Here is a 15244-nt window from a genome sequence, read left to right on the forward strand (position 1 = left end):
AAAAAAAGAAGTTTAATAATGAACAAAATATTGATAATTTTATAAGTCATAAAGAAGTCTTACAATATTAAAAAATGACTGGAAATATCATAGTCCAAGGATATCAGTATATAATGCTAGCTACAGAACACTCACTATCTGAAAATACCACATCAATCTCCTCATTTCCTAACAACAAAGGTTAATTTTTTTTTTCTGCCACACTATGCAATTTGTAGGATCTTAGTTCCCCCCAGGGACCAAGGATTGGACCAGGGCCCCCAGCAGTGAAAACAGAGTCCTATCCACAGACTTCCAAGGAATTTCCAAGGTCAGTTTTAACTGATTTATTTTGAGTTGTTGGAGCTACCTACCAATGGCAAGATAAGAAGCATCTAGTTTTTCTCTTAGGAAATATCTTTCTATGAGATATTGCAACGAAGCTTGTTTATTTTGTCAATTTAACTTATTTTTCATCTTTCACTCAACTATTTTTCTATGAAAGCTACTTAATTGGATAACTAGAATAGAAGATGAAAACAATCCTAGAGGCAGGCTAGCAATATCTGTAGGATAATTTATTCTAGCTATTGGTGGCTCAGATGGTAAAGCATCTGTCTACAGTGTGGGAGACCTGGGTTCAATCCCTGGGTTGGGAATCCCCTGGAGAAGAAATGGCAGCTGACTTCAGTACTCTTGCCTGGAAAATCCATGGATGGAGGAACCTGGGTCGCAAAGAGTTGGACATGACTGAGCGACTTCACTCACTTCTATTTTAAGAAAATTGGAGGCAAATAGGCAATTAATTCTAAGTCTGGTCAAAAGATGGTAAGTAACTGATATCATCTCCATAAGCACAGAGTAGAAAAAATTACTTATTATTCCAAGGCAAAGAAATACTAGATTCACATAAACGAAAAAGATGTTTTTCCTCAAAATAATCTCTTAGAAAAGAGAACATATTTGCTTAACATCTCTCATATTATGGGTGATTTCTCTATTAGTTTGAATGGCAAGGCACTATTTGGAGGAGGTGCGTCATCCTGAAATTATCTCAATCAATACTGAATCTAGTTTGGAAGGTGATTTATTTTATTTATTTATTTTTTTGCTGTGGAATGTGGAACTTCTCTGACCAGGGATCAAACCCCTGCCCACTATAGGAGAAGTGCGGGGTCTTAACCACTGGACCACAGGAAAATCTTAGAAGGTGATTTTTTGTCCAATTTTTTTTGTTGTGGCTTTGTTTAATTGGAGTAGGAAAGGAAGAAAATGGACATGAAGTAATGAAGGATTCTCAATTCCTGGAGGTGTAACCATTCAATTGCAAACACTCATGAAGAGTCTTTAAAACATTACTGTAAAGAGCAATATAGTAAGAGACTAGGTCATAGAGATCATAATTTTATACTTATAGAACAAATAAAAGAAAAAATATAAAGCATCTGGAAGTTTGTGGCTTGAGACAAAATTTCTAGTAACAAGATAGTACACTTAAAAGGCACTGTACCTCCTACAAACTTTGACAAAAATGAAGATGCACTGTTCTGGGGCAAAAGACCACAAAAATGTTCAATGATGCTGAATATACTGACATCGAAGATGTATGCAAACAGATCTGAATAAAAAGGTACTATTTCTTAATATACTATTATATATGCAAATTGAATATGCAATTAGAAACAAGTAAGTATTTGATTTTCATCTATTATACATTTCTAAAAGTTATATATACATGTTGGACAAAAAAATTCTTCAGAAAGATAGGTAGATTCCCACTTGGTGGTCAAGGAAGAGGTAATTCATACTGTCTCTCTGTAAATAACTTCTTTGTTCCCAAAGGGGAAACAAACAAGGTGAGCCTATTGATCATTCTATTACTATGCATGGGGGCAGTTCTGATATGACCCAGCAATCCCACTGCTGGGCATACATGCCAAGGAAACCAGAATTGAAAGAGACATGTGTACCCCAATGTTCACTGCAGCACTGTTTACAGTAGCCAGGACATGGAAGCAACCTAGATGTCCACTGGCAGACAAATGGATAAGAAAGCTGTGGTACATATACACAATGGAATATTACTCAGCTATTAAAAAAGAATGCATTTGAATCAGTTCTGAGGTGGATGAAACTGGAGCCTATTATAAAAAGTGAAGTACGTCAGAAAGAAAAACACCAATACAGTATATTAACACAATATATATGGAATTTAGAAAGATGGTAATGATGACCTATATGCGAGATAGCAAAAGAGACACAGATGTAAAGAACAGATTTTTGGACTCTGTGGGAGAAGGCGAGGGTGGGATGATTTGGGAGAATAGCATTGAAACACGTGTATTATCATATGTGAAACAGATCACCAGTCCAGGTTCAATGCATGAGACGGGGTGCTCAAGGCTGGTGCACTGGGATGACACTGAAGGATGGGATGGGGAGGGAGGTGGGAGGGGGTTCAGGATGGGGAACACATGTACACCCATGGCTGATTCATGTCAATGTATGGCAAAAACCACTACAATACTGTAAAGTAACTAGCCTCCAATTAAAATAAATAAATTAAAAAATAAAATGTTAATACCTACAAAAAAAAATTTATGCATGGGGGCAGTTCTGGATATCTAGTGCACAAGGGAGAACTGGAAGAACGTCCCAACTGTTAGGTGGAATGGTCAGGGGCAGTAGGGGGCAGAATTTGTGGGCCACAGCACCAGAAGAGGAAGCATTCTGAGAAAGAGCTCTAGGAATCTGCATAGAAGTCCTCTGGAGGTACTATTTAGCTGAATACTAAATGGATGTGTGTAGGGCAAAACATTATAAGACTGGGAAAAGAAAAAAAAAACTTCTGGGAAAGAACAATTACTATGGAGTGGTAAGTAAAAGAGTTCCCACAGCTCACCTATGACTGAGAAGTATTCACATTCCTACTAAACCTAACCAGATATGAAAGTCATCACTGAATACACAGAATATTCAGAAGAGACCTGATTATTCAGACTGATCTGAAACTATGAAAGTCAGAAGACAATGGGAAAATCTTTAAGTTGCTGAAAGAAAAGAAATAATTAAAAACAGGGAACAAACTTGTTGACTTAGGATTCTACACACACACACTTGAAAAATAAAAGCACAATAAGAATGTTTTCAGACAAACAAAACCTGAAAGAATCTGTTGTCAGTAGACCTGCTCTTTAAAGGAGATCTTTCAGGCAGAAAGAAAGAATATATTACATGAAAACACAAGAAATAAAAGCACCAAAAATAGTAAATATGGAAAGACATTTTAGAAAAGACACAACTAAAAGACAAAAATATAAAAGTAATTTTTCAAAGGATATCTGACTAAATGCAAAAATAATACCAGAGTATTGAGGGGGTTTACAGCACAAAATCAGAAGGGACACAATGGCAGTATACTGTTGTAAAATTATTACATTGTACTCAAAGTGGTATAATGTTATTTGGAGATAGATTGTATTACAGATATATATCATAACAGTGTCCCAGAGATGGTTTCATGAGGTCTACAAAGTCAAAGCTATAGTCCTAATGGCAGTATACTGTTGTAAAATTATTACATTGTATTCAAAGTGGCATAATGTTATTTGCAGATAGATTATATTACAGATATATATCATAACAGTGTCCCAGAGATGGTTTCATGAGGTCTACAAAGTCAAAGCTATAGTCCTAATAATGCTAATAGTTTGTCAGTATGTTGACAATTTTGCTAAAGCAAAACAGATCCCCTAGCACAATCAAAGCAATAACATGAAAAGTGAAAGTGAAAGTTGCTCAGTTATGTCTGACTCTTTGCAACCCATGGACTATACAGTCCATGGAATTCTCCAGGCCAGAATACTGGAGTAGGTAGCCTTTCCCTTCTCCAGGGGATCTTCCCAACCCAGGGATCAAACCCAGGTCTCCCACATTGCAGACGGATTCTTTACCAGCTGAGCCACCAGGAAAGCCCAAGAACACTGGAGTGGGTAGCCTATCCCTTCTCCAGTGGATCTTCCTGACCCAGGAATTGAACCTGGGTCTCCTGCATTGCAGGCAGATTCTTTACTATCTAAACCAGAAAACATAGCCCCAGTCCAGTCATGAGGAAATCATCAGACAACCCAAAATTGAGGATGTGATATAATAAGAAATATTTATTTGTCTCTTTCCATTTCCTGCCACACAGTTCTTGAAACCTTTGAAATCACTGACATGTGTCTTTTTGTATGCTAATGAGATGACTGGTAGTTGAAGGTTCCTAGACATTTTCAGAATGGAGGCTCGTTGCCAAGGGTACCAACTATATACTTTCAGAATCAGAACTTTCAGCTCTACCCCTTGACCTCTGGAGAGGGAAGAGGTCCTGGAGTCTGAATTAACCACCAGTAAGCAATGATTTAATCAATTGTGCCTATTTATTATAGTAAGGCCTCCATAAAAAATTCTACCTGAAGTAATTTGGAGTTCTTTTGGGTTGGTGAGCACTCTGTGGGGCTAAAAGGGTAGTGAACCCATAGTGTACTTGGAAGTTCTATGTTCCTTCCCTTATACCTTGCCCTATGTATCTCTTCCATCTGGCTGTTTATGTAATAAACTGCTGCACAGCATGGCCAGAAAAAAAAAAAAGAAGTACTAGAAGCCTGACTTGTATTAAGCATCTAAAATCAGAAGCAGTCTTGTAGGACTCTTAACTGATTTGTAGAAAAGAAGTACTAGAAGCCTGACTTGTATTAAGCATCTAAAATCAGAGGCAGTCTTGTAGGACTCTTAACCTGGGGGTTAACAGTAACTCTAGATAAAGAGCATAAGAATTGAATTGAACTGTAGGACACTCAACTGGGGTGGAAGAATTGGTCAATGTGAAGAAAAACCCTACACAGCCTACATAATTGGTGTCAGAAGTATTGAGGGCAGGAAAAAATTAGTAGTTTTTCTTTTAAGGACCATTTTGGAAAATATCTGACCAATATTCCTCCTTTGATTCCTTGTGCATATCAAAAAGAATGTATGCATGCATACTAAGTCACTTTAGTCATGTCCAACTCTGTGCAACCCCATAGACGGCAGCCCACCAGGCTCCTCTGTCCCTGGGATTCTCCAGACAAGAATACTGGAGTGGGTTGCCATTTCCTTCTCCAATGCATGCATGCATGCTAAGTCGCTTCAGTCGTGTCCAACTCTTTGCAACCCCATGGACAGCAGCCCACCAGGCTCCTCTGTCCACAGAATTCTCCAGGCAAGAGTACTGGAGTGGGTTGCCATTTCCTTCTTCATCAAAAAGAAAACACACAACTATACGAAAATACTCTTTCCTTTACTATCTAGATATTAGTATAAGGCCATATTTTCTTCACACACTTAAACCAAAACAATAGACAAGCAGAAACTGAATGCAGGAGTAGAAATGATAATCCAACCTCCTTTCATAATATTAAGCCAGACATTAAGAGATGTGTAAAAATGTAAAACAATGCTAGTCTTCCCATCAGTTGGCTTTTTAAAACAGTTTTTAAAATATATATTATTTATGTTATCATGTAATGACTTTATTATTGCTATTTTTAAGTGAATTAATAAATATTTCAACCTGTCAGTATTAATTCTGGGTACAGCAGTTACTCATAGACAATTCCCATGAACAAAAACTCTTTGGAAAAAACAAAAACAAGAAACTCTTTGAGATCCTTAATAGCCAGAATCCAAAGCAGTTGTAAATATAAAACATTTGAAAACTGATGGCCAAGAGCAACAACTGAAAAACTAAAACAAACGTATAGCTAATAAGTTAATAGTGGAGATAAAATGGAGTACTAAAAACACTCATTTAATCCAAAAGAGGGCAGGAAATGAGATAAAAATTAACAAAGATCAGATGGGACAATCTGAAAAGAAGTAGCAAGATGGTAAATTTAAATTCAGTCATACCAATAAATGACAGTAAATGACACTCCATTTAAAAAGAAGACGGTATTTAGACGGCCTACAAAGACCCAAATATATGCTATATACAAAAAAAAAAAACAACACTTTAAATACAAAGATGGAAAAAAGCAAATGAACAGAACAATTAACATGTAAACACTAACTGAAAGCAAGCTATAGTGGATAAATTGGACAAAAACTTCATAATAAGAACCACTACCAGGGCAAAAAAGACATTACATTAATGGTAAAGAGGTCAATTCACCAAAAAGACATAAAAACAAAGCTTCAAAACAAAAACAGAAGAAAAAAGAGAAAAGGAGAAATAGTCAAGTAGATTATGGTGGATATTTCATTATTCCTCTCTCGGTAATTCATAGAACAAAAAATCAGCAAAATTATACAACACTTAAACAATACTATCATCTAACGACCCAACTGAGATTTATAAAACACTGACCTAACATCAGAAGAATACATACATTCTTTTCCAATGCACAAGGAATATTCTCTAAAACATCTTATATCTGGGACATAAAACAACTTTCAAATATTGAAAAAGACTGAAATTGCATAACGTATATTGCGTGAGCATAATGGAATAAAATTAGAAGTTATTTACAAAAACCTATCCGGGAAGATTCTAAAATATTTGAAAGTTAAAACAACACACTTCTAAATAATCATAAAACATTTTCAATTGAGTAAAAATGAAAATTCTGATACCTGTTAAATACAGCTAAAGCACAGTCAGGAGGAAATGTACAGCTTAACAAATATTAAAAAGATAAATGGTCTAAAATCAATGATCCACTTTAAAAAACTAGAAAAATCCAAAGTAAGAGGAAAGCAATAATAAAGAGCAAAAATAAATGAGATAGAGAGAGAGGTAAAAATCAATGAAACAAAAGGGGTATATTTTTAAAAGGTCAATAAAGCTGATAAACTTCTGGTAATATTGATCAATAAAAAAAGAAGACACAAATTACTAATTTCAGGAATGTGTGAGAGATCATCTCTATGTTTATGACATAATGGGTAGATATTAAAAGGATAAGAGAATATTATTAACAATTTTATTCCAATAAATCCTACAGCAGAGATGAAACATAAAAATCTCTTGAAAGATACAAGTTAACCAAAACTGACTCAAGAAAAAACAGAAAACAACATACCTCATATCCATTAAAATTTAAATTTAAAATTAAAAAGCTATCCAACAATACAGTAAGTCCCCTACACATGAAAAACTTCTATTCTGAGTGTGTTCATAAGTCCAATTTGTTTTAAGTCCAACAAAGTTAGCCTAGGTACCCAACTAACACAATCAGCTATATAGTACTGTACTGTAATAGGTTTATAATACCTTTTCACACAAATAATACATAAAAAACAAACACAAAAAAAGAAAACATTTTTAATCTTACAGTACAGTACCTTGAAAAGTACAGTATGACAGTACAGTAGTTGGCATACAGGGGCTGGCACTGAGTGAACAGGCAAGAAGACTGAGGACAAACTGCAGTTTCACTCCAGCCTGACGCTGACAGAATGCACTTTCACATTTTTAAAAGCATGCAACTTAAAGGTTTGCATGTAAGGTACTTACTGTAACAACAACAACAATCCCAGTATACTTCGTTTATGTCACTAATTCTCAATTGGGGTTGACTCTGGCCCGAGGGAATGTTTGACAACATCAAGAGACATTTTTGGTTGCCGCAACTGTGAGGGAATGCTACTGGCATCTACCGGGCAGAGGCCAAAGATGCTGCTAATTCTCCACTGCACAGGAAAGGTCCCCAAGAACAAAAATGACAAGGCCTAAAATGCCAATAGTGCTAAAGGTGAGAAACCTTGCTTTAGATAATCTCACTGCCAAGTTCCATCAAACATTTAAGGAAGAAAAAATATTAATTCTACACAAATTCTTTTAGAATAGAGAGAAAAAAGAAACAGCTCTCAATTTATTCAATAATTCCAGCATTATCCCAATACCAAAATCAGACAAAAATAGTAAAAGAAAATTATAGACCAATATCTCAAATTAAAATAGAAGCAAAAATTCTTGACAAAATATTAGTATTTCAACTTTGTTTTTCTGCTCCAGTACGTAAGAAGCTTAAAAGTTGCCTACCCATTCTAGTCAGTAAAAAGCTGAACAAATAAAAAAAATCAACAACTCTTCTTAAATTCCTCAGAGAAATGAGGTCACAGGGCAAACTGCTGCCACAAAATTAGAGAAACAGACAGGTAGATAGATGTCGAGGATCACAATTTACCAGGGTAGAAACTCCTGAAGAAACCTCTGTGGGAACCAATGCCAGGATAGGAAAACCTAAATTGTAACCGACAAATTGCTAGAGGCTTAATGCGGATGTCCGAAAGCTAAGACTCTGAGAGATCCCAGCCCCACATACTTCAGCAAATTTTACCTCCAGGAACTCTATCAGGTCCTCACAGAGAATGACAGAGAAAAATGCCCTTGTGCTTGCGGCAGTAGGAGGGGAAAAGGAACTATTTTGAAATACATTACAGCAATCTGTTCTTAACAAAGCTTGCTCTCAGGAAAAACTATTTCACCAGAACCTAACTTACTGCAGTCTTATTAGAGCCTAACCTATCTGGGGAAAAGAACATGTCCAACTCCAGCCCACCTCTTCCACCTAAGTGGGTAGAGGGACTGAGAAGTGCCTGTGCACTGGCGAAGTGCACAGTCGGAAGGCACAGGATCACCAAAAGACTGAGAACTAATCACAGGAGTGTGCAACCCATTCCCTCCCGCTACACCTTACCACTACATTACTCAGGTCTATTTACTAAAGTTCTTTATTGAGCCCACCATATCCACTCTTCAGCAAAAAATTCTAAGACATACTAAAAAGCAAAAAACACAGTTCAAGGAGATTGAACACATCAGAACCATAGTCAATATGATAACAATGTTGAACTTAGTAAACAAGGAATTTTTGAATACTATTAGTGTGCTAAGAGCTTTAATGGGAAAAGTAGACAACATGCAAGAATTGATGAATAATGGAAGTAGAAAAATGGCAGTTCTAAGAAAGAATGAAAAAGAAATGCTACAGATTTTAAAAAAAAAAAAAACTAACTAAAACAGAAACGGAGAATGCCTCTGATGGACTAGAGGCAAACAGTTGAGGAAAGAAACCTTAAACTAGAGGATCCCTCATTAGAAACCTCCAAAACTGAAAAAGAGAACAAAGACTGAGAAACACAGAACAGAATATCCAAGTACTGTGGGACAACTACAAAAGATGTAATATACGTGTAATGGGACTACCAAAAGAAGAGAGAGAAAATGGAACAGAAGCAATATTTGAAGGAACGATAACCAGGAATTTCTATAAATTAATGTCAACACCAAACTACAGATCAGAAAGCTCAGAACACAAAGTGGTATAAATGCCCAAATAACTACACCGAGGCAAATCATATATAAATTGCAGAAAGTGTGTTAGTGTGACAATCGCTCAGTCGTGTCTGACTCTATGAGACCCCATGGACTCCTCTGTCCACTGGAGTTCCCAGGCAAGAATACTGGAGTGGGTGGCCAATTGTGGAAAATCAAAGATTTTAAAAAATCTTGAAAGAAGCCAGAAGTGAAAAAACCTCTCTACACAAAAGCAAAGATAACAATTTATGAAGAAGTTCTGCACTGTATGAAATTATCCTTCAAAAAAAAAAAGAACAAGACTTTTCCAAACTAACAAAAATTGAGAGAATTTGTTGCCAACAGACATCTGCCTTGCAAGAAATGTTGAGAGAAGCTCTTCAGAGAGAGGGAAAGGGATACCTCAGAAATTTTTATCTATATAAAAGAAACAGTATCAGAAAGAAATACATGAAAGTAAAACAAAAATTCTATTTTTACTATCCTTAACTAATCCAACAGATAACAGCTTGTTCAAAATAATAATGGTACATTCAGTTACATATGGTTGTGTGTATGTGTATGTGAGCATGCTCATGAGTAAATGAAAGGAATGACAGCAAACATACAAAGGATGGAAGGAAACAATTAGGAATATTTTGTTGTTATGAAGTACTTGCAGCACGGTGAAGTGGTAAACAATATTTTTAAATGGGTTTATATTAACTGTAAATGCATATTGCAAACTCTAGGATAAAGGGAGGAAGGAAGGGAGAGAGAAAAAGCAGATACAAACTACAAATATCATAAATGAAAGAGGGGTATCAGATTTGATACATTTTGATACAGATTTGATGTATGTTAAAGAAATATTAAGAACAATCATATGCCCATAAATTTGATAAGTTAGATGAAATGGATAAATTCCCTAAAGACATAATCTGTTAAAACTCACAGAAGAAGAAAGAGATGATCTGAACAGTCTTGCTATCTATTTAAAAAATTCAGTCAACAATTATACTCTCAAAAAAGCTGGGAAAAATGAAAAGAAAAGTAAGGGAGAAAGGGAAGGAGTGAAGGAGGGAAAGAAGGAAGGACAAAGAAAAATGCATTGATAATTACTTTCCAAAAGAGAAAGCTCCTGGCTCAGATGAGTTCATGGGCAAATTTTTAAGAAACATTTAAGGAACAAATTATACCAATTCCCTATGATCTCTTCCAGAATATAGAAGCAGAGAGAATACTTCCTAATTTAATAACTGAGGCCAGCATTACCCTAATATTAAAACAGGCAAAGACATTAAAAGAAAACCCTCATCAATACATCTCAGAAACACAGACGCAAATATCCTCAATGAAATATTAGCAAATCGAATCAAATAATGTATAAAAAGGATTATATGCCAAGATCAAGTGGGAAAATTCAACTCATTCATAACAAAAATTCTCATTAAAGTAGGAATAAAAGGGTCATTCCTTTCTTGATAAAGAACATCTACAAAACAACCCAAAGCTAACACTATATCTAATAGAAATTTGAAGTTTTCCCACTAAGAACAAGGCAAGGGATGTCTCCTCCCACCACTGCTTGTCAACATTGTATGAAAAGTCCTGGCTAATGCAACAAGACAAGGATATACAAGGTATACCAACTGGAAAAGAAAGCAATAAAACTGCTTTTGCTTGCAGATGCCATGATCTAGTCTATATATAAAATCTGAAAGAACAGTAAAAAAAAAAAAAATGTTTATATGTAGAGGCAAAAGACCCAGAATACCAAACTCAATATCGAAGAAAAAGAAAGTTGGAGGACTAACATTACCTGACTTCAGGACTTAATGTAAAACTACAATAATCAATACAATGCAGCATTGACAAAGGACAAGACAATGGAACAGAATAGACAGTCGAAAACAATTCCACATAAACATAATTCTTTGACAAAGGAGCAGCGGCAATAAAATGCAGCAAAGGTAGTCTTTTCAACAAATGGTGTGGAACAAGTGGACATCCACATGCAAGAAAAAAGGATTTAGACATAGAAATTACACTCTTCAGAGATATTAACCCAAAATGGATTATAGACCTAAATATAAAACAAAATACTATAAAACTACCAGATGATAAGACAGGAGAAAACCTAGATTACTTTTGGTATGGTGATGACTTTATTTAGATATAACACCAACGGCACAATCCATGAAAATAAAAATTGAGAAGCAGGACTTGATAAAAATTTAAAACCTCTGCTCTGTGAAAGACACTGTCAAAAGAATGAGAAGACATAGACTGGAGGAAATACTTACAAAAGATACATCTGATGAAGGACTGCTATATGAAATACATAAAGAACTCTTAAAATTCTGCTGAGTTGTTTTTATTATTATAAGAAAATGAACAATCCAATCAAAAATGATCAGAAAAGACACCTCACTAAATAAGATATGCAGATGACAAGTAATATGTTCTAATTCATATGTCAATTGCAAATTACAAATTAAAATAACATTCAGATACCAACTACACACCTATTAGAATGGTCAAAATTCAAAACACTGATACCACCAAATACTGGTGAGGATGTGGATCAAAAGAAATGCTCATTCATTGCTTGGTAGGAATGCAAAATGGTACAGTTACTTTGGAAGACAGTTTGGCTGTTTCTTATAAAACTAAAATACCATATGATTCAGCAACCAGGCTCCTTGGTATTTACCCAAAAGAAATGAAAACTTACACCCACAAAAGTACTTAACACACAGATGTTTATAGCAGCTTTATTCACTATTGCTAAAACTTGGAAGCAAACGAGATGTACTTCAAATTGCTTTCTACATAAAATATTTCAAATATTACATCCAGCACCCAAGCAAAGGTAACAAAACACACACAGAAATGAAATAGCATCCACTAACAAAAACTAGTAGAATCAATATTCAATATAAACAGACCTATAGAATTTCCAGACATTGAAATTATCAGACACAGGCTATATAAAACTATACTTACTATGTTTAAGGAGATAAAGGCCAAGCTTGAAATCTCAGCAGGGAACTGTAAACTGCAAAAAGTGATATAGCAGATTTGAAAAAGAAACAACTAGAAACACAAGAATTGAAAAACACAAAATTGACATTAAGAACTCAAAGTATGGGGTTGTCTATGGCCATACCACCCTGAACGCGCCCGATCTCGTCAAAGTATGGGGTTGAAGAAACTGTATTTTTAACTCATTCCATAGGTAATCCACTGTGGTTAAGAACAAGAATCATAGACTACTACAATAAATTTTAAAGTCCTTTGCAGTCTCACTCTTTTCTAGTTTCTATAAAGCTTCCAGAATTTTTCCAATATATGAATTTGATGTCTCAGCGCTGAAAGTATTTTGGTTAAGACCAACTTTCTAACCTGTGGCTAATGAGCTTCACCTCTACCCTGCTCAGTCACTCAGTGGTGTCCAACTCTTTGCAACCACATGGACTGCAGCCCACCAGGCTTCTCTGTCCATGGGATTTTCTAGGCAAGAATACTGCAGTGGGTTGTCATTTCCTTCTCCAGGGGATCTTCCCCACCCAGGGATTGAACCCGGGTCTCCTGCATTGAAGGCAGATTCTTTCTGACCTAATACTGAGTGCATTCCTGCTTGCTCATTCAATTTTCTCTATCTGGAATGGCTTTCCCCATCTTGTCTACCTGGTGAACTCCTGCTAGTATATTTCAGAACACAAACTGCATGTAATCCTGAGTAGAAGTAACCACTCTTTCATCTCTACTCCTGTACTTTGTGCACAACTACAGCACTCACTATACTATATAAGAACCATATATGAATCTTTCCCCTCCTTCCCACAGTTATACTAGAATAACAGAAAAGCTAGAACTCATATTAATCTATTTCTCAAGAACCTAAACCATGCCTATTTCATCGTATAGTCAATGTCTGTTGAATAAATTACACATTCATTAAAATGAAAGCCAGACAAACTTAAAGAATCTAGGATCAATTAAAGAATTTTGTCCTTCAAATTCTACCAGAGAAAAGGTTTAGAACTTGCTAATATGAAGTCACACAATAAAGCTGGTCACAGAATGGTATCCTACAACATTGTGATGTCTTAGGCTCCATATCTAAAGGACTCACCAGAAAAAGAACATACCAGGAGGGGGATATGAAAAAAGATAAGTCTATGGGTTCAAAGGGAGGGTGGCAGGAGTCTTTGACCAACTTCTTGAAGTAAGATATGAGGTCTGGGGAGAAGGAAGAATAAAATAGGAACTTCTCCTTTAAAGACAATGTGAAAGCCAAAATAAGCTTGATGCATATACACTGACTTGACTTTTGAGTTTCAGCGTACAGTGAGAACACTATTCCTAAAGGGGTTAGTGTTAAATCTGTGCCAGTAGGTAAACCCTCATGTTTCTATATTACGGCAGCCATTTATAGACAGCCAGAATAAAGTTTCAGAAATGGAAGAAACTCCCCATGTGTACATCTCTATCACCTTAAGAACATGTCTACCCAAGATAAAGACAATTTTACACAGTTTGATCCAAAAGCCAGGGAAATCCCCAGTAGAGGGGATAGCCAATTAGGATACCTTTACTGGTTGATTCTAGGATCTGTGAATTACAAGAAATAAAATGCATCCCATAATTTAAGTTTAACTGAAACCTAGGGAAAAGCATTTCATCATCTTCTGGTATACAGCAGTGTCTTAATAAACTTCATTTTGGTAAAGCTATTAATACAATTTTGTTTGTTTTAGTGTAATTTGAAGCCTAACATAATTATAAGTCTGACACATGACAGAACAAATATAACTTCTACTTTGATACTAGAATTACATGTTTGGAATCATATAACAAGTAAGAGTATTTTCAAATTGCAAGTCTTTTCCAAGTCTCTGTCTCTAACAAATAAAAAAAAAAATTTCCCCCAAATTCTGCCCTGTTCAATTTGTGATAACTTATTGTTATTCTTTTCATTTCTTTAACTAATTTAACCTTCTTTCTTAAGGTTCATACTTCCCTCTCCCAGGAGCACAGGCCCAGGGCTGGCACAAAGTCCTCTCTCAATCTTTAGGGCCACAGAAATCAACATTTATGAAATCAAAAATTATTCACACATAGGAAAGACACAGCAATTTATCATTAACTTTAAATACGGAACACACATGTGGCAAGAAAGGTAATTATTCACTTCCTTTTCAAGGTGACAATACATTAGGTAAATAAAGATGAAAGAACATGCAAGTGTGTAACAGTTTTAAGGACTTATCAAAAACAAATTCTGAACATATTCAGACCCTCCACAATTTAACAACAATGAAGGAGTTCATTTATTGCAGCGCTCACTCAAATTTTACACTGAAGGTATCTATATTTAAGCATAACTAAAAATAACAAACTTTTCAAGTATCCTAACTACATAAACCAATAAAGTTAGTAACCAGAAAACTATGCTCTACCCTTACAAACTGTAACATAATTAGTGCTCACAAAGCATTTGTATTCTAGTCCTTTCCACAATGCTACTTACTGTTCCTAAAGTCAAAGGCTTAATTAAGGAGAGTGACCTATTCTCCTTTAGTTCTTCTATTTTTTGGTCACGCTGTGAGGCATGTGGGATCTTAATTCCCCAACCAGGGGACAAACGTGCACTCCTTGCAATGGAAGTGAGGTATTAACCACTGGACTGCCAGGTAAGTCCATGACCTATTCTATTTTAGACAATTTGAAATGCTCAGATTAAGAAACTGAGTCTAAAACATTTTTCCTTGCTTGTCAAAAGATAGCTGAACGTAATTCAAACACTCAACTATAACACCACTCAGAAAAAGACATGAGTGATAAAAAACATGAAACATCTTCTAAGTACTATAATTTCACCTATTCATAATAAAAAAGATGCCAATATAAAAATAGTGCCAAGCAAAAAATTAC

At 35.5% G+C, this 15244-nt stretch overlaps 1 protein-coding gene across 6 annotated transcripts in view; it reads right to left on the reverse strand.

Annotated features, from left to right (window-relative positions):
- TBC1D12 (TBC1 domain family member 12) overlaps positions 1 to 15244 on the reverse strand; it is a 119175-nt gene that overhangs the window by 37433 nt on the left and 66498 nt on the right. For 2 of the 6 annotated variants that reach the window (XM_070464119.1, XM_070464122.1), the window contains exon 3: positions 12311 to 12362. The exons of the other annotated variants lie outside the window; for them this stretch is intronic. The gene's annotated coding sequence lies outside the window, so the exon portion shown is untranslated. The remainder of the gene's footprint in view (positions 1 to 12310; positions 12363 to 15244) is intronic. 6 annotated transcript variants of the gene reach the window in all.

The sequence above is a fragment of the Odocoileus virginianus genome, unplaced genomic scaffold, assembly GCF_023699985.2.
Source record: "Odocoileus virginianus isolate 20LAN1187 ecotype Illinois unplaced genomic scaffold, Ovbor_1.2 Unplaced_Contig_15, whole genome shotgun sequence".
Classification (NCBI taxonomy): domain Eukaryota; kingdom Metazoa; phylum Chordata; class Mammalia; order Artiodactyla; family Cervidae; genus Odocoileus; species Odocoileus virginianus.